A 22,337-nucleotide genomic window follows, 5' to 3' on the forward strand; every position below is an offset into this window, starting at 1 on the left:
CTATGGGTAGAGGGACTGGAATTCATGATTGAAAAAAATAGAATACTCAGTATTTGAATGGTTTCTGAAGTAGTCTGACTCTTGTACCACCGTCAACACTTACAATTTCTCTCATACGCAGGGAAATCTTCTGACAACATGGCCTCTTCCTGTACTTTTCTGGAATATCAAGCATCACCCTCTAAGTTTTCAGCCTTGTATTTTCTTTGGAATGTTCTTCTTTACCCTTCTTAAATACTTCACATATACAAAAGGAAATGTCAACATTTAACCTTTAGTATGAGTTGGGAAAAGGGAAAAGTTTATTTCAATGCTCTTCTATTTAAACACAATGGAACTCTGTTATGATATAACATTTTATTCTTGCATTCCAATATAATATGTTTGAACTATGAACACCCAAAAGCGTAGAAAAAGTGATGCCATTATAATCCATATACAAATCCTGGTGTCAATCCTGGTATTATAACAAAATTCAACCTTATATCTTCATATGTGGGTATGCTGGTTGTGATTTTTCTCCCCCAAATCTAAATCCCTGCAATGTCAATTTACTTTTTTTTCCCTAATAGAAAACAAAAATCTCAGCATGTTAGTAAGAATAAAATCTCTGAAAGAAATTTTGTTCCCTGCAGCATTGTATCAGAGAACATATAAAGAACTGATGGATAAATGGACAATAAGCCAGTTTTAGACTTTAACAGACACACATATTTTAAAAATTTTTTTAAAAATAGTTTTTAGTTGTAGTTGAATACAATACCTTCATTTATTTATTTATTTTTATATGGTGATGAGGATCAAACACAACGCCTCACACATACTATGCGAGAGCTCTATCACTGAGCTACAACCCCAGCACAGACACACATATTTTTAATATAAGCTGCCCAATCTCCTGGCTTATATATGCAATTTGAGATGTATGTGTATTTAATGTGATCTCAAATATTTTGTGTTATACAAATGTAGGTTATCGATGTGATTCTGTATGTGTATTTACTTTGTGCCCAGGGAAACAATGATGTCAGATCGAAGTCAGGAACTTAGCATGGATTCTAGTTTTCATATATACACTATGACACTAAGAGAAGACCTTTGTTTTGTGATGATGATATAATAACAGCAATATCTCCACATCTAAACTAAGGAAAGTTTGGGTATGTATTTACTTATTAGGTGCTTTTTAAGCACCTTTATATCTTTAAATCTGTATTTCACAAAGAAAGAGACAAGTTGACCTAAACCACAACACTAAAAACAAGTTGACTCATAGGAATTGACCTCCAAATTTAAAAAATAAGTAAACAAATAACTACTAAAAACAGTGACAACATAGGTGGTCCCTTTATAGACATAAAAAGCATATTTTTCATTTTTATGCTTAAAATATCCTCTTATAGCTATGCCTATAAAATGCAAATCAAATCATATGATATGATTTATGGTATATCCAAGGGTTGTCATTCAAAAACTATTCTATTGAGGCACTTTTCAAAGTGTCATTGGTCCAAAGAATCTCTTAGGGGACCCTGAGTCTTATATCAGACTATGGAGGAGAGCAGCAGGGTTGGTAACCCCAGCAGGTTGGAGCAGCGCATAGATGTGAGAGCTGCATGACCCACTTTGTGGGTCCAAGGAACAGCAGTGGACAGCTTACATATGGTCATTGGAAAGATACTGATTCAAGGGATGTGGGGGGAGTCACAGTAACTGGTAAATATGGTACCAGAAAACCTAGCAAGAGATAAAAAAAAATGTACTGATGGTGCACTAAGCACACAGACACTGTAGGTTTAAGGAATGTCATAGAATCCTAGCAAATAGAACTGCTGCAGAATTCTGTTAAATCCTTCTGTATAGCAAGTTTTGGTCATAGAGCTTGTCTTCCAAAGAAGAAGCCAGTTCCTAACATAAGGAAAAAATAGAAAAGGCAAAAATGAGATATAATCATTGATTTCTCCAAATACTGAAAGGACAAGGCTACTAGAATAATTTCAAAGGCAGAACTGAAGCCAAGGGAATAAGGCAGAACCTACTTTTCAAAACTTGAACAAAATGTAGGAATTTGTTTTAGGCAAGTTTGAGCTAGCTCCACAACTGGATTGAGGCCCATTGTGAGTCACCTGAGCTTGGACCAAGAGCTCTTCACACCCCTCAGGATCCCAGGCTCTGTGGAACCAGAGGAGGGTGAAAACCCAAGCAGAACATCACCACCCAGAGAAGGTTACACCTTAAGTCCTGGGTTTCTTCTACTCAGCTCAGCAGGAGAGATTCCACAGGCAGGGCCTTAAGCTCCTTAGTTACCCATTTCTCAGAACTTTGCACAGCTTTAATAGAAGAGGGTTTACAACAGCAGTCTGTAGGAAACCTAGGCTGTTTCCTGTGTCCTGAAAAACTTTCCAGGAGTCTTCTGGAGTCCTCAATGGCACCATGGACTCCTCTCCATGAAGGACATAAGAGTGATGCTTCACCTTCCCTAGGACACTGCAGAAGTCTCCTCTTGCCCAGGGAGCAAGGTCACCCAGAACACTGTTCACTCCAGTTAATATCAACAACCATTAAATATTTTAAATAGCCCACAGACCCAGCCTGTCTTTCTATCATTGTTTCTAGAAAACTATGTTCAATATGGCTAAGACCAAATGTTGTTTTTAAAAAGAATATTTGCTATGAAGACCAGGCTGGATACCAAAAATGGGACCAAATAGCCACTTCATTTCCTTTCAAATAATTTTGTCTTTACTATGTTGCAATTCAAATATCTTCAATGCTGCTTGTGACACACTTATAAAACACTTAAATATTTATAGTTTTCAATTCCTTTTTCTATTTTAACACCTAAACAGGCATGCAAAGGAATATGAGTAGTCTGTACTATCAAATTATTGGAAACCATATTCTGTAATATGTATTACAAATTGTTCTTCTTCTTCCCCTCTTCCTCCACCCCCACCTCCTCCTTTTTCTTCTAACTGGGGATTGGCCTTGTGCATGCTGCACAAATGCCCTACCACTGAGCCAATTTACCATCCAACAAATTGTTCTTTAAGGAGAGAATGGCCTACAAATTTGCAGAATGAGGCACCTTGAACTTATATCCTGAACTGGGCATGTTTATTAAAATTTTGTATATGATGTTTAACTTAGGGATATTCCTTCAGAGGACAGACCTAGGAATAATAGATGCTACAGGAAAGGGAATTAAGTTAAATGTTGTAAAGGCAACTTTCGTAGATGTGGAGAAGTAAAGAAAAAGGAAGGGAGCAGTGTTGATCTCCCTGGCATGATAGTGAACATAAGAGCAAAAGTAGAGAGCGAATGTGCTTAGCAGGAATTTTACACATATTTAAGTGGAGAATAGGGAGTTGACTTAAGTGACTTTAAAAGTGACTAAGATTGAATCAAAATTCAAATGTCTCATTTACTGATCTGGGATATTTTTTACCCGATTCTTTGCTATGGTCCAAATATGTCAATGTCCTAATCCCTAGAATGTGTGACTATTAACATATATGACAGAAAGGATTTTGCAGACTCTTAAGTGATTCTTAAGAGAAATCAAGAATATTGAGTTAAGGAGATTATCCTGGATTATCTGGAGGGCCTGATAAATTACTATAGTTTTATAAGAGGGAAACAAAAGGTTTCAGAGTCAGAGGAGAAGGTGGCATGATAATGGAAGCAGAGATTGGAGTAATGTATTTTGAAGATGGACGAAGGAACCATGAGCCAAGGAAAGCAGGTGACTACTAGGAATTGAAAATGGCAAGCAAGTGGGGATCTCTAGAGCTTCCCATAGGAATGCCACTCTGCCAACATGTTCAAAATTCCAATCTCCACAATTCAAAGGAAATACACATGTGTTGTTTTGAGCCATCAACTTTGTGATATTCCATTCAGCAACAACAGAAAACTAATACTCTGCCTTTCTTTAAATATGGTCTGAAATTTTATGTGAGCCCTGAACAAGGCAGCCAAGGCCAAAAGTGTGCACATGAATGAAGGAAGTTTCTGAATTTCACTTCCCTTTCCCAATATCAGTTGTCGATTCTTGAACTGAGCATATGTCACTCTTTTCTTATGAAGTTACTTCTTATTTATTCACATACATGGGCTATGACTTTAATGCATTTATATTTTAAACGCAGTTTTCTTCACATGCACAAGCCCTGTCATGATCAAACTTGTATTTCCCCATCTGCTTCTCCCTTTAACCCCTGTCATGCTGTTTCCTGAAAGCACCATGCTATATTGTCTCTGTTGTTTTGTATGTATTGTTTCCTCTGTAGTTAGGGATTTTTATTTTATGTTTTGACCAGATAACTTCAACTTAGCTGCATCAGGATTATGTTTAGCTATAATAGAGACTCCTAAATAATACATTATTAAATAGAAAGAAGATAATCCTCTTTCCCAGTACAATCTGGAGAACCCCATTTCCTGAGGACCCTAGCACTGGTATGGCATTTCCGCTTTGGGGTGTCCTTGGAAAATCAGATTCCTTCTAGTTGATTGCTCTGCTGGAGATGGTTCTTGTCTTAATAGTACTAGATGACACTTAGATTTATGGCCATCATATCTATCTTCCAGGCCTAGGGTTAGAGGAAAATGCAAAGAGGAAAAGAAAGATCACACCCTAGTTATCTTTTGAGGACAGTCCCTGGAAGCTGACAAGTTCTACTCACATATATTAACAAGCACTTAGTCATTAGGAAAGAGGCTGACAAGAGTCTTTTTTAAAATTTTGGGGATGGTAGTGGCATTTGCTTTACTGAAAAGCAGATGCTCTATAGCTGTGGAAGAAGAGAAACCATATTAATGGACAACATACTGCATCTCTCACAACATCATGTAAGACTCAGCTAGTATGTTTCTTACTCTGAGAAGACTTTTCTAATCCCCAAGTGCATTGGTTCTTTCTTCTCTTTGTTTCCCAAATGACCTGTGAATACTAACCTTACTTTGAGAACAAATTGCTGACTGGACTGTGAGCTATTTGAGGCAGGAGCTCTATTGTTATCACTGTATTGCCTAACACAGTAGCTACTACATGAATGAATATTTCTATTAAATGAATGAATAAATTAACTCTGAAAAGATTTCAGATACCAGTGCCTAGAAAATTTTGAAATTTAAGCAGATATTTTAACTTAAAATGTAGTATATTTTCTGTTCTTAAAATAATTTTGTAGCAATTCCTAGGAAACTATGAGTGTGTGCAAATATACAGAAAAAAGTAACTGTGTTGTATTTTATGTTTCAAAAAGTTGATATTTTACTCATAGAAAGACATATTTCCACCTCCACTTTCTCTGTGAAAAAAAATTTAGAAAGGTGTAATGAAAGGAAATTTGTGTTAATTTAACCTATTACAATGCAACAATCTATATCAATTCAACCAAATTAGGTAAATAACTGTAATACTATAAAATAGACTAATAGTCATAATAAATCATAAAAATCTATTGTGTAGCAAAAGACTCCATTTCTTTTCTGGCATTTCCCCCAACATCCCCTCTGTAATGTATTTTAACAGTGCCCTAAGTTTATCAATGTGGTTTAGAAAAATCCTTAATCTTATAGCACTTTCAGTTCAAGCAACTAATTTTGCCTTAGCAAAAAAAAAATATGATTAGATAGAGGCCTATAAGTGTAATTGTTATTCATATTATTTTATGTATATAGGTCTTCCATGTTTCTTAAATATACTCTTTTGAAATTTAATATATTTGTTATCTAATGAATAAATAAAATGGAATTGAAAGGAAATACAAGACATGATACTTGTTCTTAACTTGGAATTCAACAGGGAAGAGATTATATTAAAACTAGTGGTGTTAGGGCAACTTTTAATTGAGGTTAACTAAGCAGATGAGTGAATGAGCATGTGAATTAGGGAGACTACTTCTTCAGGGTATTGTATGGATATTTTCATGGATCAACTTTAGTATTTTTCCAGATCCTCTACTTCTATAAATTAACAGTATTTTCATCTTGCTCCTTAAACTAGGGTGGCCACATGTTCAGTTTGCCTGGGACTCATTTAGTCCATGCCTGTGGTTCAAGCAAAATTATTGCCAGTTCTCCCTTTTACTCCCCAAAGGAAGCAGTCATCTGATAGCCTGCTCCTCTCTCCATAACCAAATTTACTTTCCCTCACTTCTCCCTTCTTTCTCCCTTTTCACACCAAAAGCACATGGGAGGAGGAAAAATAGTAGCATTCTGGAAAGCTCTGTTTCTGGCTTTGGTTCCTATATTCCTGTTACCACCTGTTGAAAATCAGCCCATGCTCAAGTGTTGTAGATTGCTTCAAGTTCCTGTGGTTTGCAGATAAAAGCTTCTATTTTTTGGAGGACAACATGTTTTTGGTTTAAAAAAATAATATATTTCCATGTTTGAGCTCATGAGCATTTCTTTAAATTACTAGGGGATCATCCTGTATCCATCATAATAGATGATAGATCAACAGAGCTTATCCTTCTAAGTGCTAATCCTTTTGAAATATTTTCCTTTTTCAGTGGAACTCTTTATAAAATGACTTTATAAAATACCTTCCTTATTCTCTTAATTAATGTAGATTCAAGAAAGTGAAAACTTTTCTGCTTGTATAATTAGGAATGTTACTTATTTTATTTTCATAATAAATGATGTCCTTATGAACTAGAGAGGCACATGAGGTTTTGTTCTTTTTCTATAATTTTTTGAATTACTGTCTTTTTAAATATCACATTGCCTTGCGTATTAACTCTTTTAGTCCCTTTTTCTCCATAGATTCATTTCTTCTAATCCACTGTTGGCTCAAAAACAATTACCAGTATAGTGATTAGAATTGTTAATAAAAATCAAGGTACAATTGCTCTAAATGACTAGCTGCTCTCTGATGGGGGAAAATCCATGGGATTTTATGACATCACTCTGCCTGTAGAGATTTTTTTCTTTTCTGTCTGCTTTTTGTCTGTGTTCCAAGTAGTTGAGTTTATAGAATAGTTGACCTCTAGATAAGTGAAATGTTTTTGTAATTCCATTTGAAAATTAGTGTGGAAAATTAAGGTTTGCACCCCCGTGGAGAAAGTTGAGGTCAAGTAATTCATTCCCTAAGCTGTGCAGTCATAAAGATTCCCATACCGGCCTCAGAACTAGTATGAACCAATCAAATTGCTCCCAGGGGGGTGCTCACTTCCTAGGTCAAGTCTTAGCACTCCACATAGCCATTTTAGCCTTCCAAATATTTGCTTGGTGAATTGACAGAGAAACAGGAAATCAGAGTGAAAATCGATGTTATAAATCTGTTTTGTACAGAAATGCATTGAACAACTTTTAGTGAGGGCAAATATACTACACTGGGTTTTAGAATACTGCAATATTCCCTAATTTATCTGGGAACATAAATCTTTCTTTTGTTACACTTCTTTCTTTCCCTAATTTAAGATTCACCCAAGATTGTGTAAGGCTTGTGATTATTTCAGAGTTTTAGAAGAAAATCTTCCTTCCTTTTTACAAAGAGTAATCACAATTCCTTTAAGAATCACAAGGAAGATAAGCAATTTTATAAAGCAGTTCAATTCATCTGGTGAAAGCCCCAAGGTTATTATTGCCAAAAGAATGCCTTCCTAAGTAGCAGGTAAAACTCAAACTCAAATATTTGCTCTAATTGTTCAATAAATATAGTAAAATATACATAGCTTTTGTTTTACTTTTAGGAATAGATGTTATTATTTAGCCCTGAAAAGTTCCCAGATGCCTGGGTCCCAGTACATTGTCATTTGCTTATTATTCATTGTGAAGATGGGAGATGGCTAAGTGTGTGGACTTTTGCTATGCTTAAGTAAAACCTATAGACTAAGGACATTGTGTTTTATTGGAATGTAATTACATTTCCAAACAGAATTATTTCTGTGTTGATGACACTTGTACACAGATTAGAAAGTCTTGAAAAGACTTTTTGGATTTGATTATATGTTGACTTTTCCCTCAAATTTCATATTTTCAATCTACCCTAAACACTGCAACTATAAAATATAATGACTGAGGCAGTTGGACAAAAAACAAACAAACGAACAACAAAAATCCCCACAAATGTATCCTGAACATTAAGAAATAATGGGTCTTGAGTTTTTATGGCCATTAGTGAAGTCCCATTAGTGATGATTTTGTTGGCCAAGAAAAGGAAAAAACTTAAATAATTCACATCTTTGTAATTATGAAACACTAATGGTAGAAAATACTACATGAGACAAAATGCTTGTTACTGGGAAAGGTATATTCAAAGCAGCTTTAAATATTTGTTTTTGGAGACTGCTTACTAGACTGTGGAATTTCCACTGTGGTATTATTGTTTTATTTTGTTCTGCACAGAAGGTAAACAAAAACAAAAGGAAAAGAATTCATACCAGAGCCCCAAGAGTTGTCTGAACATCTCTGAAGGTTTTGAAAAAATCATCTGTTTTACCATGTTTTACCATGTTTTACTATACTAGAATAAGGTGGTCTTACAGGCCAACACAGGCTGATGAACTCTGCTCTAAATGGGTGGGGTGTCCTCCATCCATTTACATGCCATGTCTTACAAATAAGTGCATTTTATTTCTGGTCTCAGCCACTGACTTGTACATGTGGTCTCAGGCACGATGTGGAGTCTCTTATTGGAAAAGCACTTTTCCATAAGCACTCTCAGTTAACACTATTAAGAGGTAGATCTGTAACTTAAAGTTAATATGCACGAGTGCTCTCTCTCATATGCTGTATCAATTGCCTAACATGTGCTTTTAAAAATAATCTTCTATCTTGCCAGGTGTGTACTTTTTTCTCTGTTCTACAGATCAGAAAATCAAAGTTTAGAATGATTAAGGACATAGTTGAGGTCACACAACTGTCAGAAGGCAGGGATAGTGTTCCAACTGATGGGAGTCTGATTTTAAAGTAATTGCAACGAGTGACTCTTCAGCTTTGCTTCTCCATGGGAGAGAATCTTGCCTGGTTTTAAGTGGCCATACTTTATGCCTTTTAGAGGGCAAGCCCAAGATATTAAACTGTCTCTGGCTTAAGTGTAAAGTGAGTGGATTAATTCTGCACTTTATCTCCTTCCATGAAAGCATAAATAAATCAGTACAGGTGCAATCTTCCAAATTCACTTAAAGAAGCAGCAACATAAAATCAGGTCAGCATACTATGTAAGAGGGAGGAGCTCCATGCATCTTTTGATAATATATAAGTCTTTCAGAATGGTTCAGCTGCTGGAATTGTTACTTTCTTTCTTTTCCTGTTTCCAAAGTTTCTGTTCTAAAGAATGTATTCTGTTATGTTTTCCTTCAATGTCTATATCTCCTGACCTCTCACCTGACCTTTCACTTTATACACCTTTGCCAAACTCCAGCAGAGCCATATTGCAGTTTGCAGTGAGTTTGCTGTGAGGTGGCCAGTGCTGCCCCTTCCTTCCACTGTGAAAGTCCCCCAGGGGATCTACCAGGAATAAAACAAATCAACTCTTTTATGCTTATTTAAAAATATATTTTAATTGACAAATAATAACTGTACAAATAATTGATGGGGTACAATGTGATATTTGAATACATGCTACCATGTGATATTTGAATACATGCATTTGATCAAATTAGGATAATTAGTATATCCATCAACTCTTTTATTTGGCAAGCCCAGAATCGTCTGTTGATTCATGTTGGGGTCTTTGAATCAGTGTTTCCTTGCTACCCTATCTCAGTTTCCCAAAATAAGGAAAAACAAAAGTATATAAGTCCTGCAGTGAGATTCCAGCCTTATTTAGGTTGAAACAACTTTTGAGGTGTTTCTTTAGAATTCAAGCCCAGTTTGGTTATATCATCACTTTCATTCACTTTAATGGTTATCTGTCTTTGATGGACATACGGTCCTTTCACCTCATTGTAGAAAACCCTGTTTCCTGGTTTTGAGTTTTCATATTCTTTTAAAGTTTTTGGGTTTTTTTTTTGTTTATAGATATTCATTACTTGATCTTACTGTTTTGGAACCTAGAGATTATAAGTTTAATATTGGTTTTATTTTTTCTATGTTAATTCAGTTTAAATGTCAGTGTTCTATCTAAAAGGGATACTTGAAGCTGAATCACTTTGTGCTCGGCTGAAACATATAGTTTCTAAATTAAACACTTTCTTACAAGTTAAAGGCAAATTACAGCTGGTTAGTGCCTAGCATTCTGTCTCTTTTTTTTCCTGCTCTGCCAGCAACAGACATTGCTAATCAATTGGAGGCTCTTTCCCACCAATCATAGACACCACTTAACCATACAGAATGCTTCTTGGTACAAAATTCTAACTATTAATGGAATTAGGGTACATGATGAAATCCATTTGCCACCCAAGGAACAAATGCCTCATATAATCAGCACCAAGAAAAAAATATTGATGTTTTTCTCCTCAGGGAGCACTTTGAAAACTTAATGAAAAGATACTTTGCAATAAAATGGAGAATGGAGAAGGCTCTAACATTCTTAGAAAGCTCTATAATGGTGTAATGGGATCTTATCCATGAAAAGCATTTTATTTATTAAATAAAGTTTTGAATTAAAAAAATCCCATTAGCAGGACCAAGGATGGCAGATAATTTTCTTTTATATAGATAGCTTCTTACCATACTTTATATGAGGAGGTTGTTCAGATTCAAGTTTACTAAACATTGACAGAATATAACTCATATTTTTCTGCATGGACCCCAATATTAATTTCCAGGGCTGATTCCTACTTCCTTTTTTTGTCCTTAGATTGAACTAAAAGCCACATTATGAAAATACACATCAGATAGGACACTCATCTTCTCCAGGAGCATCAGGATAAATTAAATCATAAACACATTCGTATTGTGTTAGTAAAAGATACTAGATCCTAATTTATGTTTCCATGGTAGAATTTTTTTAACCAGTTCAACCTTTTTTCTCTTTCTTTCTTTCTTTCTTTCTTTCTTTCTTTCTTTCTTTCTTTCTTTCTTTCTTTCTTTCTTTTTCTTTTTTTTTCCAGTGCTTAGGATTGAACCCAGGGCTTTGAGTGACTCAGGCAAGCTCTCCTTAGCACTGGGCTATACTCCCAGCCCTTTGTTTTAATTCAAATGTGAAGGGTATTAAATTTAGGTGATACTTCATATTAATTGGGAGGAAGATGACCAAATTGCTTGAAATACTGCAGTGTATCAGGAGCTACACTAGGGGACACCCTCTTCTATGAGGCCTGACATTGCTGTGGGTTTGGGGAAAGCTGGATCTGCCTGGGTCTGGACAACGCAATGATTGGACTACTCTAGTGGGTCTTTAATCATTTCCTCAGGGGCCTTTGTTCTTCTCAAAGCTTTCTTGGTTACAAGAAACAGACATGCACTCAAGTTGCCTCACGTGAAGGAGGATTTATTGAAAGTTTGTGCATGGGAGAAGCTGAATGACCAGCCTTAGCAAGAGCAGGGCCCGAGCTACACTGCCTTTTCACCTCTGTCTCTGAATCCTGTGTTCCTGTCTCACTCTTCTCTTTCTTTCCCAGCTGGCTTCCTCTGCATTTCATAGTCACTCTCCTCTCATAAATCCAGCATGTGCATTGCCCATAATGGCCACTCAGCTCCACCTACCACCACCTTTGTGCCACAGTGGCCACAGTTAATAGCTCAGGGGCTTGGCTTCCCAGTTCTCTATTCCACAGAAAGGTGTTGGGCACAATTTATCATTCCAAGAGAACACATTGATCCTAAAATCACATAGACAGAAGTGCAAGGAATAGCAGCATAGTCAAAACCCTATTGGTTAATCAGCTGTGGCCAGAGGTCATAGAATCAGATTATCCTAACTTCCTTCTACAGCACTCTTGGAGATGTGAGAATATGATCACCAGGTATGAGATTAGAATCATAAGACAATTGTTGACTTACCTGGAGAGTATAACAGCATGGTAGCCATTCCCAAAGCTGGCTCCAGAAATCTGACACCTGTGATCCCAATGACTTGGGAGATTCAGGCAGGAGAATTGCTCATTTTCCTCCAGTCTCAGCAACTTAGCTAGGCCCTTGCTTCAAAATGAATATGGCTGGCCAAGTATCTAGTTCAGTGGTAGAGCACCCCTGGGTTCAATCCCCAGTATTACCCCCTTACAAAATAATGTTAATTTGAAAAGAACATTTAGCTATGACATTTAGCCCATTTAAAATTTACATCTATCTTTTTATTTTTTTTCCTGCAAGTGATAGAATTATTTCAGAGGCACCCATTTCTTTCCTGTAGTTATTTCCATTGGCTTATTTCATAATTCAATGATCTGGGAATGCTGTCTGACACCTAAAGGTAACTCTACAAAAAAGGGCGCATTACATTCTGCTCTTCACTATGGAAATGATCAGATAATAAAATGGATCATAGGCTTGGAGGCTGAGGAAGTTGGGCTTATATTCTGTAACTGCTTGATATAAAACTTATACCATTCTTCCCCTGACATTTCTAATTAATGGAATGTGGCGTTAATTAGTAACTTGGGATCAGACCTGAGAGCCTTGAAGTTGAATTTTGTGTAGAAACATATTTCTGTGGTAGGTAAGACAAACCCAGAGTTTTTTGGATGAGAAGGAGATTTTCCACTCCATTGTTATTTTCTGTATGGCTTTTACTGAGTACAAATCAAGCCAATATTACAGTTCATTTATCCAGCCCTTTCAGCTCTCTTCCAGGCATCTCAGGAATGTTAGAATGGACATTGACTAAAATACCCAGCCTTGAGTGGAGGAGGTAGGTACCACTGTAAGCAGAGAAGTTGGGGAAACAGATCAGGCAGGAAAGCTCAGAGGTGTGAGATCCTGCGCTGGGTAGAGCTTGTTCTGGCTCTATGGATATCATTGCCCTTGAAAAATTCTCCCAGTTTCTTTCCAGGCCTCAGTTTCCTCACCTGCAAAATAGGAATCAATGCCCCTGTCTCTAAGGAGCGTTGGGAAGTTTGCTTATTAATGATGCTAAGAATGCTTGGAACGCATAAATATTTCTTAAGAAGAGCTGGTATCTTTCCTCTCCCTATAAGATTGGAGGAAATATGCAACATCTCTTCTGTTCATCTGTAATTTAGTCAGCTTGTGTACATACTGCATTGCATTAAACGCTGAACTCTGATCCTAGTGTTTAAACATATTAAATACAAAATATGAGTAGTATAAATTGTATGAAACACTTTTGTCTCCTACTTGGAGGCCTAACAATGCAGGGTCACCACAAACATTATACAGACACTGCAAAGAGTAAGTGGAAGTCTTTCAGACAGTGACTGGAAAATAGTCTTACAGCAAAAGTAGTAGAAGTCCAGCACTGGGGAATTTATAAGTAATCCAAAGAAAACTGAGGGTGGGCAAGGGCTAGTGAAATTTGTTTATTTTATTTGCACATTAACTTTTATAATACTCTTCCTCTAAAGAACACAAAAAAGGCTTCACAGATAACAAACTCTATCTTTTAAACTTCTCATTCCCACAACAGCCTTGCTGGGGTTCGCTGCCATAAGAAAACATCACCTATTTCCTCTTTAGAAAAATAAGGTTTCAGGATAAAAGCGTTTTCCATTATGGTTTGGGGAGAAAGGACATCACCATAGGTCTTTTATCAGAGATCATGGTTCAAGCCTTCCAGTAATAAAAACAGAACAAATTTCACTTGGAAGGTGTGCAGAGAAGCACAGTGCCTTAGGAGGACTGTGTGAAGATAACTTGGGTGCCTGTCCGTCACCCAACTCTAATGGTTTTCTTTATTTCAGGATCTTCAAATTATGGATTTTTTTTCCTTTTTTCATATTGTTGGGTTTTTTTTTTTTTTATTTGACCACTAACTTGTAGCCTTGGCATCTCTGCAATTGTATTTCTCCAAATGCACAGTGGATATGAATCAAGCCATAGGTGAATGTCTGTGTCCTAAGAGACATTCAGCGCTTTGTAAACTTTTCCTTGGTATATCACACCATTATTTTCTGTTTTGTCTTGGACTGTATTTTTTTTTCTTTTATTTTACTATAATACTCTGAGCTCTTTAATATTTTCCCTTGGGGCAAATTTCAAGAAGAAAAGAAACTCTCTGTGAATAGTGGTTAAAAATTGTTGACAAGGAAAGTTGAAGATAACCATGTTTTGTTTCACTTTTCAAAAACTGTATGTGGACATAGAAGAACCTCAGCAGTTACACATATCGGTAGATCCCTCTGTCCTCTGAAAAGAAGGGAGAGATTTATGGAATCCACAGGGGCGAGGGCCACATAACCCAGTTTGAGCTTACAAGGCACTAGCTCCTTAATGCCAAGTAAATTTTGGAAATGATTCTCCTTTGCTGACAGTACCCTCATTACTGATTGTGTAGAGTAATTTATCAGGCATTTCTTAAAATAAACCGTTCATTTATACTAATAGGACTTGGCAGGAAGAAAAAATTGGCAGGACTTGGAGTTCCTAGTGTGGGTTTTTTTTCTTTTCTTTTCTTTTTTTTTTTTTTCAATTTTGTTGCCTTTAAAAAATCTAAAACACTGACTTTTCAAAGTTTCAAACACTTTGAGGAAATAGGTTTTAGGGGCCAGCTTGAAGTTCATGAAATTGTAAAGAATGGCATTAAAAGTTTTCAAACTGGAAGAAAGGAAATAATTCTAAAAATGAAGTTCACCAGACAGAAAATAAGTACAATGTTACCAATTTTATCTTTTCACATTCTTTAGGCATTGGGCTCCTTGATAATTTTGTTACCTACTTTTGGCATTGCATGGGTTGGGCTCACTTCACTTCTCTTCCATGTTTGATTCTATGCTCCTTCTCCTTGAAGTTTGTATCAGCTAGCTGTTTCTCTTTAGTTATGCACATAATGTATCACAGTTGTTTATATAGACCCAAGAGAGTTATTCTCAAGGCTTTCTTATTATCTTTGTATTCTTAGCCTTGGGCTCTGACAATTAATTTCCATCTTACGTTTCCTTGGAATTAAAAGGATCTTACTAAAATTGATAACACTTTCTCCCATATAAAATAATAGTTATGGAAATCATAATAAAACATAAGCTAAAATTGAATCTTTAGGCTCTGGAAAAATACATCAGTTCTCCACCAGCACTGGGGATATGGAAGGCCAGGGAGCTAAATTCTGACACAATGATCAAGTGTACAACTGTACATAGGTATGTTTATGTGCATATGTATATGTATATAATATGTATACATACATACACATTTGTTATGTGTCTATTTTTAATAATAATGAAGTTGTATGAGTTATAGCATCTGTTGAGACTCAGACATAAGAATAGGTTATGTGAGGGGCTGGGGTTGTGGCTCAGTGGTAGAGCACTTGCCTAGCATCTGTGAGGTGCTGGGTTCAATTCTTCAATTCTCAGCACCACATATAAACAAACAAACAAATAAAGATCCATCAATAACTAATAAAAATATTTTTAAAAAATAGGTTGTGATACTGCAGACCAAAGCAGAAATAATGTTCTCTGGGAATAAATGAAACTCTTCAAAAGTTCAGGGCTCTACTGGTGGTTAAATCCTACTAAAAAGGGTAACATGCACTACATCAAACTGATAGTTCTGGGCTGGAAAGTGGTTTTACACTATTGAATTGCTGATTCCGCTTGCTTCTTAGGAGCTTCCATAGCTGACATTTTAACATCAAATGATAGTTATCTCTTTTGTTTCAATCCTCTTTTTGATCAGGATCTTAGAGCTTGTTATTTTGATAAAATTAAGTTTAGATTGCTTTATAATTTTCAAGCTTTTTCATACCTGATATTATAAAGTTTACGATTACCAAAAATGCCAAGCTGTTGAATATATCTACATATTAATAATTATTATGATGTTAAATAATAATTCTGGGTAGTAAGACTGGGTAATTTTTCCTTTTTTGTTTTTCTTTATTTTTTTCTGACAATTTACAATATTATCTTAATATTTTAAAGTGTTCAGTCCCCAGCATTGCCAAACAAATAAAACAAGTTTTAAAATGTTTTCAGAAAAAAAGGAAAAAGAAGAATACCTTATTTATTTATTTATTTATTTATTTTTGGTCCTGGGAATTGAACTCTGGAGCATTCAACCACTGAACCACATTCCCAGCCTTATTTTGTATTTTATTTAGAGACAGGGTCTCACTTCCTTAGTGCCTTGCTTTTGCTGAGGCTGAACTCTTGATCCTCCTGCTCAGCCTCTGGAGCCACTGGGATTAAAGGCATGTGCCACTGCACCCAGCAGAATATTTTTAAAGATACAGTTATAAAGAGATACAGTTATAGAGAATTATAAAGGTTTTTCTTAGAAAGTTTAAGGTATACATTTATGTCTTACTTCTTATGTATTGAGAATTAGGGTTGTACACAGTCATATTATTTCTTTATATCCTTGGTTTTATTCTATATTCAATTTTAAATGTTCTTGACCATTCACAAATAATTTCTAAATCTCTAGCTTACTCATTTTTTTTCATTGCTGATATAAGAGTATTTGATTTGTTTCTTTTCTTTTTACCTATCTATTAAAAGAAACATATGCCAATTTTTTGAGATCCCATCATCATTGTATTTCAGTTGTTACCTGTGGCCTATGATAAGGAGGTCCTTGTGCTTTGGAAGTTTCTTTATCTTCTTAACCAAGGGTTTCTCACATCTTAAGCAGAAGTTTTCCTGCAGGACCAAATTTAGACCATTGCTTTTAATCCCAAGCCAAATGATTGTCTAAAAAAATTCGAGGGCAGTGTATATTTGGAACAGCAGACAGATTCATTGAGCCTAAGAACAATAAAGGAATCCAGAAAAAAATTAAATGGTTTTTGTCAAGGAAAACAGTAATACCATGAGCCTCGTTTCTCACCCCTTTGCAAACTGAATCCATCTTGTGAAATTCTATGTTCTTATTTAGCAAAGCAACAGGAGAAGGGGGGAACGGAGTTATTTGATGATGATTCTTTTTTAATCACAGCAGCTTGGGATAGCTAACAAGTTCAGGACTTTCCACTACAGGTCTTTAACTTTTCTATTACATTCTCTTTCCTTTCTACACCTTTCTGGAAAGAGAACTCGGATTTAATAAGTTCAAGTAAGAGGATAACTTCTGTGTAAAATCACCTATGTGAGTCCTGTGGCTGTCAGGAGATATTGGAATTTATTTGATTCTGTACTGAGAAAAACTCATCTTCAGTGTGTGCTTCTTCTTGGCATCAAAAATTAGCGAGACCCCACAAGCACCAGCCAGAAATTGGAATGGACTCTGTGTCTTTTATTAAAATTTCTGTGTGGGCACAGCTCTCTGAAGCTTGCCACAAGGAGGCCAGCTGGTGCTAGCAGGAGGACATGGGGCTACCTTGCTCCTGGAGTTGTTTAGTCCTGGGGTTGAGAAAGTAGAGTGAATCTCAAGTAGAATGAGACAGAATTTTCAAGCCCCACAGGCCAACTAGATTTGACAGATTCAGAAAACTTTTCTCAGTCAGCTTGCCTACTTGTGTAACATTCTCCTTATTTCTTTTATGTTCTTTAATATTTAGTACAGAAACTTTTGAACATTTCAGCCAATTTCTGCTAAAATAAATAAAGAAGACACATTTTGGTCAAGTTTATTTTGGGCATTAAAGTGAGGGAGCAGGAAGGGGCTCCTGATAGAGTGAATCAGAGCAGAAAAACTGATAAGGAAAGCAAAGTTCAGAAGGATTGAGCTGGTGTTATGGTTTGGATATGAGGTGTCCCCCAAAACTCACACATGAGGAAATGTAAGAAGGTTCAGAGGAGAAATGTTTGGGTTGTGAGAGTCTTAACCCAATCAGATGCGGATTTAACTGAGTGGTAATTGGAGTGGTAGGTTGTGGCTGGTTGGGAATTGGGGCGTGGCTTTGGGGCATATATTTGTATCTAATAAGCAAAGTTGTCTGTTTCCTGATGATGTGAGCTGCTTCACTCTGCCACACTCTCTCACCATGATGTTCAGCTTCACTGCAACTCCCAAGGAATGGAGCCGGCCTTCTGTGGACTAAGACCTCTGAAACTATGAGCCCTCAAATAAACTTTTCCTCCTTTAAAATTGTTCTGATCAGATCTTTTAGTCACAGCAGCAAAGAAGCTGACTAAAACAGTCAGGGTTCATTCAGATATCCATCTCTGGCCATAGATTCTCTAGTCAATGCTAAACTCTGAAGATTCCTGAGTGTGCCTTATTAAAGCAAATAGCCCTGTTGGTTAATTACTAAGAAAATGGACAAATTCTCATGTGTACACAGTCAAATGTAGGTACATTTAGGCTAAGATCATAGATTTGCTCTTACCTCTAAACTTAAGAGATTTCCTAGTTATTATACCTGGATTGCTATGATTTACTCACTTAAGAAGTAGTATGCCATAGCAAAATTGATTTGTACTCTCAGTAAACTAACATAAAACTAATTTGCACTAAAAATCCAACTGGAGAGGAAATATGGTGAACGATATTGGCCAAATGAGATTGTTATATGATGTGCATGTATGAGTATGTAACAATTCCCACCATTATGGATAACTATTATTCACCAATAAAAATATGGAGAAATAAAGAAAAGAAGAATATAGGAGAAAAAAAAAGCCAATTGGATTCTGAGCTCCAAAAGGGCAATAATATCTCTATTGCTTTTGTTACCTCAGTGCAGAACATGGATGTATAACTCAGGAAATGTTTGTTGAATGAATATGCATTATGTTAGTGTGGAGCTTTTTATAGTGTCTGAGTATTTCTCTCCCTGCTCACTGTACTTTTTTCAAAAGCTTAGTGTGGCAAGTCATTATTCACAAGACGATTATTGGAACCTGGCTTCAGAGCAAATAGAAGCTAGTCTTTGGAGCAGGTGTGGGGAAGGGCAGTTCTGCTCCCTTCATCAGCATGTCTTTGTATATCTGAGACTCAAGTTCCTGTGACAGTCTCCCTAGCACAGGGCTTGCAGCATTCTTTCCTTCTCATTTTCAGTTTTAAGTGGGCCATTCAGAACTGCTCAAGTCACCCCTCTTCTCCTAGTTATTTCAAACATTTTCATATCATTAAAATCCTATTTTTCTGGGTATTACATTCAGAGTACTAGAGTCACTTGCTTCTGGGAGGAACTCGTGTACTAATCCCTTATTAACATACCAGATTCTTCATCTCTTAGGTGAGCAAGTGTTCATTCACTGACCCCGTCTAGTTCATTTTGATGTTGAAGGGACTGGGGAAGAAAATAAATGTAAAACAATTATGACTTGAAAATTCCTTGAGAATAGATCGAGCCACATCAGTAGACATGATTGGAGCATATTTCAGTGCTACTCAGACTGTGGGGAATGGCAATTCAGCCTTTGTTCTTATGTCTTTTATTATCTGAAACCATTCACTTAATAACACTGAGTGTTCATTTCATCACTTTAAAATAAATGACTTCATAACTCATGTCAGAAATAAATAATATTAACATACATGTCTGTAGGAGTCCATATATGCAAGGTAATATTGTGTATAATATCTTGATAGAACAGTATTCTTATAGAAGTGAATTATAAGGGTGTATTCACATTCTGAGTAAACAGCTAGCCAGCTTTAGTCAAACCTATGGCATTGCTTGCTACCACCCTTCTCCTTAGGACAATCCCTCCAACATTTGTAAATCTACATTTTTATCAAGTGAAAACTGTCTCCCAAAGTGAACTAGGATGGATACAAAATTGGTGTCATCCATTTCTTCTGATAAGAAGCATAAACTACTAGATTGGCTACTCCTTGAGAAGGTGGCTGTTTCCAGATTGGCTTGATTTAGCTACCTGTTTTTTTGTTTTTTTTTTTAACTAATTCTTTAGGGATAGGAACCATGATTAAATTAGCTCAGAGATGAATTCTGATAGTTGAGTGGGTGGTCTTCCTGTATCCTAAAATCCAATCCTTACAGTATCTTCAGAAATAAGTAAATCTCATAAATTCAACTAAAAGAACTTCAGTTCTAGTTACAGAATATAAATTTGATATTGAGATTTCTTTGGACCAAATTAGTAGCCAGGAACTTCAAATAAATCCAAGAAAAGTCTCCTCCAAGACTTGATCACAATAATAAGGAAATATTAATACATTGATAAGCAGTTTTCCTTTTATGTGTAGCATACAGTACCATTTCAAAAGTAGCATATAAAAAAATTTAAGGCACTAAAGAATACACACAATATTTTCTAAATGAGTGGGTTTCAGAATGAAAAATTGTAACTTCAGAGTGAAAAATTATTATTGCATTACAATTTAGCAAAACTGTTAATTAGCCATCTGCTTGTAATTTAGTTCAAAGAAAAATAATATTAGCTTACATAATGCCTTGAATTTCCCTATAGAAGGCCAGTAGGTGAAATATTGATTAAGGCTTATGAAATTTGAACACAGTATCTCAGACAACCATAATGACAATAGTGTGCTGAGACCACAGTTCAAGAAGAAAATAATTTAATGAAAGTAGAATGAAGATAGCCACTATTAATGAATTTGCTAATGATTATTTTCTGTAAGATATGTGTTATATAATGTTCCCAGTTTCATGTATGCAATGTACTATTTTTGATTAGCAAAGAGAAAATTATTATCTCAGCTATGAGATTGGCCTTATCAAAAGTTATTTGGCTTAACCGGGCAGTCATGTGTAATTTTAATTATGATAATAAATGGCAAAGATATTCATATGCTAGAAATTAAAATAAGGTACATTAGAAGAAACAATTTTGAATATATTTTAATTATATAGTTGCATAATATACAAATAAATATTATACAATTATATGTTACAATTATACCAAACAATTCTCTGTGGAAACAACCAAGAGTAAAACAGAATTAATTCCAATAGTAAATGAAAAATCAAGCTAGGATATGTATGACCTGGATGTACAAAGGAGTGGTATTCAAAATACTTAAAAACAGTCAGTCATGGGCCCTCACCAAAAAGTACAAGATGCTTGTCATGGTATTGAAGCAGTGTGTCCCTGAAGCTATATCCTGAACTAGGTGTTAATCCTTTAGATTTTGGACCACTGAGAATTTCATCAGGATTCCAAATAGGCCAATGGGAATGTAAGACAAGAATCATTTAGTAATTAATATGAAATATATCAATATTTTTATAAGTGTGGGTGTACCTGTGCATACATGCTGAATATCAGCCCTGATGAATGTGAAATTGTCCATTTGTAAGCATTTGATTCATTTTTCATTAAACTTGAAAAGCAACCTGTCCTAACTCCAGAGCCTCCAAATCAGAATTAATTTATAAACCCAGGGAAGGTAAAAAACGAAGAGAATACTATATACAACATGAAATCAAAATGCTTAGAAGATACTAGAGCTCCATTTCTGGTTTATAGCATATCAAAACACTCACCAGAAAATAAGAAAAACTGAATATTTTAATTTTTAAATTTGTTTGAAAGCACTGAAGAAGTACCAAGAAAATCAGGGCTTCAATGGTATTATCCTAATGAGAAAGGAAGCACATTAAATTAAGTCCTATACATCCTGCCCTTGGGCATTGCCATTCTTTGGTGCCTGACATAGAGATCTGCCAGTAAATGCTTGTATGAGTTTTTCTGCATTTGAGTTGAGAGACACTTAAGTAAGCCAGAGCACAAGGGACCAAGATCTCAGAGAAAAGTGGATATTAGAGATAAATGTGAGACTTTGAAAGATGGAGAGAAGCCAGACCAGCTAGGCATCTTGGGATCCGAATATTAACTTGGCAGTGAGTTCCCTGGGGTTTCTTTTTACCTAGTATATCCCAGACTGAGTGTTGGAGAGCTATCAATCAAGAAATACCAAGACTGGGGGGAAAAAAGAAAACCTCAAGAAATGCTGGCTGTCTCTAAAACGGGGCCACCAGAAAACATATAGACAATAATGTACCTAGTTCAGTCAGTTACCACAAGAAAACATAGTAGCTGCACCTGTAATTTTGTCAGCAAAGGCAGAGAGGGGAACCTAGATTTTCACCCTTGACCAGCTGAAATGGTGATTGGCATATCCATCCTGCAATATACACTCATGGTGGGGTTGAATCAGGGGAAGTAGGTGGGGATCTTGGACTTTAATCCCAGCCTGGCAGGAACAAGTACCATTCCCTTAGCAAAAGCAGAAAAGCATGGAGAGAATGGACTTCCTCTCCCTCCCAGTAAGTTAACAAGGCACTCCTCCCATCCCTGCTGGGATGGTGTCAGAAGAGGCCAAGAGGCCTCCATTATCTCCCAATAATAATAAGACACCCATTTTGCTTGCTGTATCAGTGGAAGCCACAAGGGTTGGAGCAAGTAGGTTCTCCCTCTCACTATGTATAAATCAGAGCAGTTTTGGCA

General features: G+C 36.1%; 1 protein-coding gene and 1 long non-coding RNA gene across 9 annotated transcripts in view; one reads left to right on the top strand and one right to left on the bottom strand.

Annotated features, from left to right (window-relative positions):
• The window catches only part of Sugct (succinyl-CoA:glutarate-CoA transferase), a 724,801-nt gene that overhangs the window by 644,863 nt on the left and 57,601 nt on the right, over positions 1–22,337 (top strand). The window contains exon 15 of one of the 4 annotated variants that reach the window (XR_009226097.1): positions 122–21,562. The exons of the other annotated variants lie outside the window; for them this stretch is intronic. The gene's annotated coding sequence lies outside the window, so the exon portion shown is untranslated. Of the gene's footprint in view, positions 1–121; positions 21,563–22,337 lie in introns of those variants that run through there. 4 annotated transcript variants of the gene reach the window in all.
• LOC124088272 (uncharacterized) overlaps positions 1–22,337 on the bottom strand; it is a 42,970-nt gene that overhangs the window by 16,117 nt on the left and 4,516 nt on the right. For 4 of the 5 annotated variants that reach the window (XR_006850322.2, XR_009226100.1, XR_006850320.2 and 1 more), the window contains exons 2-4: positions 19,120–19,192; positions 16,570–16,658; positions 104–237 (exon numbers count right to left, since the gene is read on the bottom strand). This is a non-coding gene — a long non-coding RNA (uncharacterized LOC124088272). The remainder of the gene's footprint in view (positions 1–103; positions 238–16,569; positions 16,659–19,119; positions 19,193–22,337) is intronic. The other variant, XR_009226098.1, reaches the window with a different exon arrangement.

The sequence above is a fragment of the Marmota monax genome, unplaced genomic scaffold (genome assembly GCF_021218885.2).
Source record: "Marmota monax isolate L192 unplaced genomic scaffold, Marmota_monax_Labrador192_F-V1.1 WCK01_AAM20220418_F8-fsc00109, whole genome shotgun sequence".
Classification (NCBI taxonomy): domain Eukaryota; kingdom Metazoa; phylum Chordata; class Mammalia; order Rodentia; family Sciuridae; genus Marmota; species Marmota monax.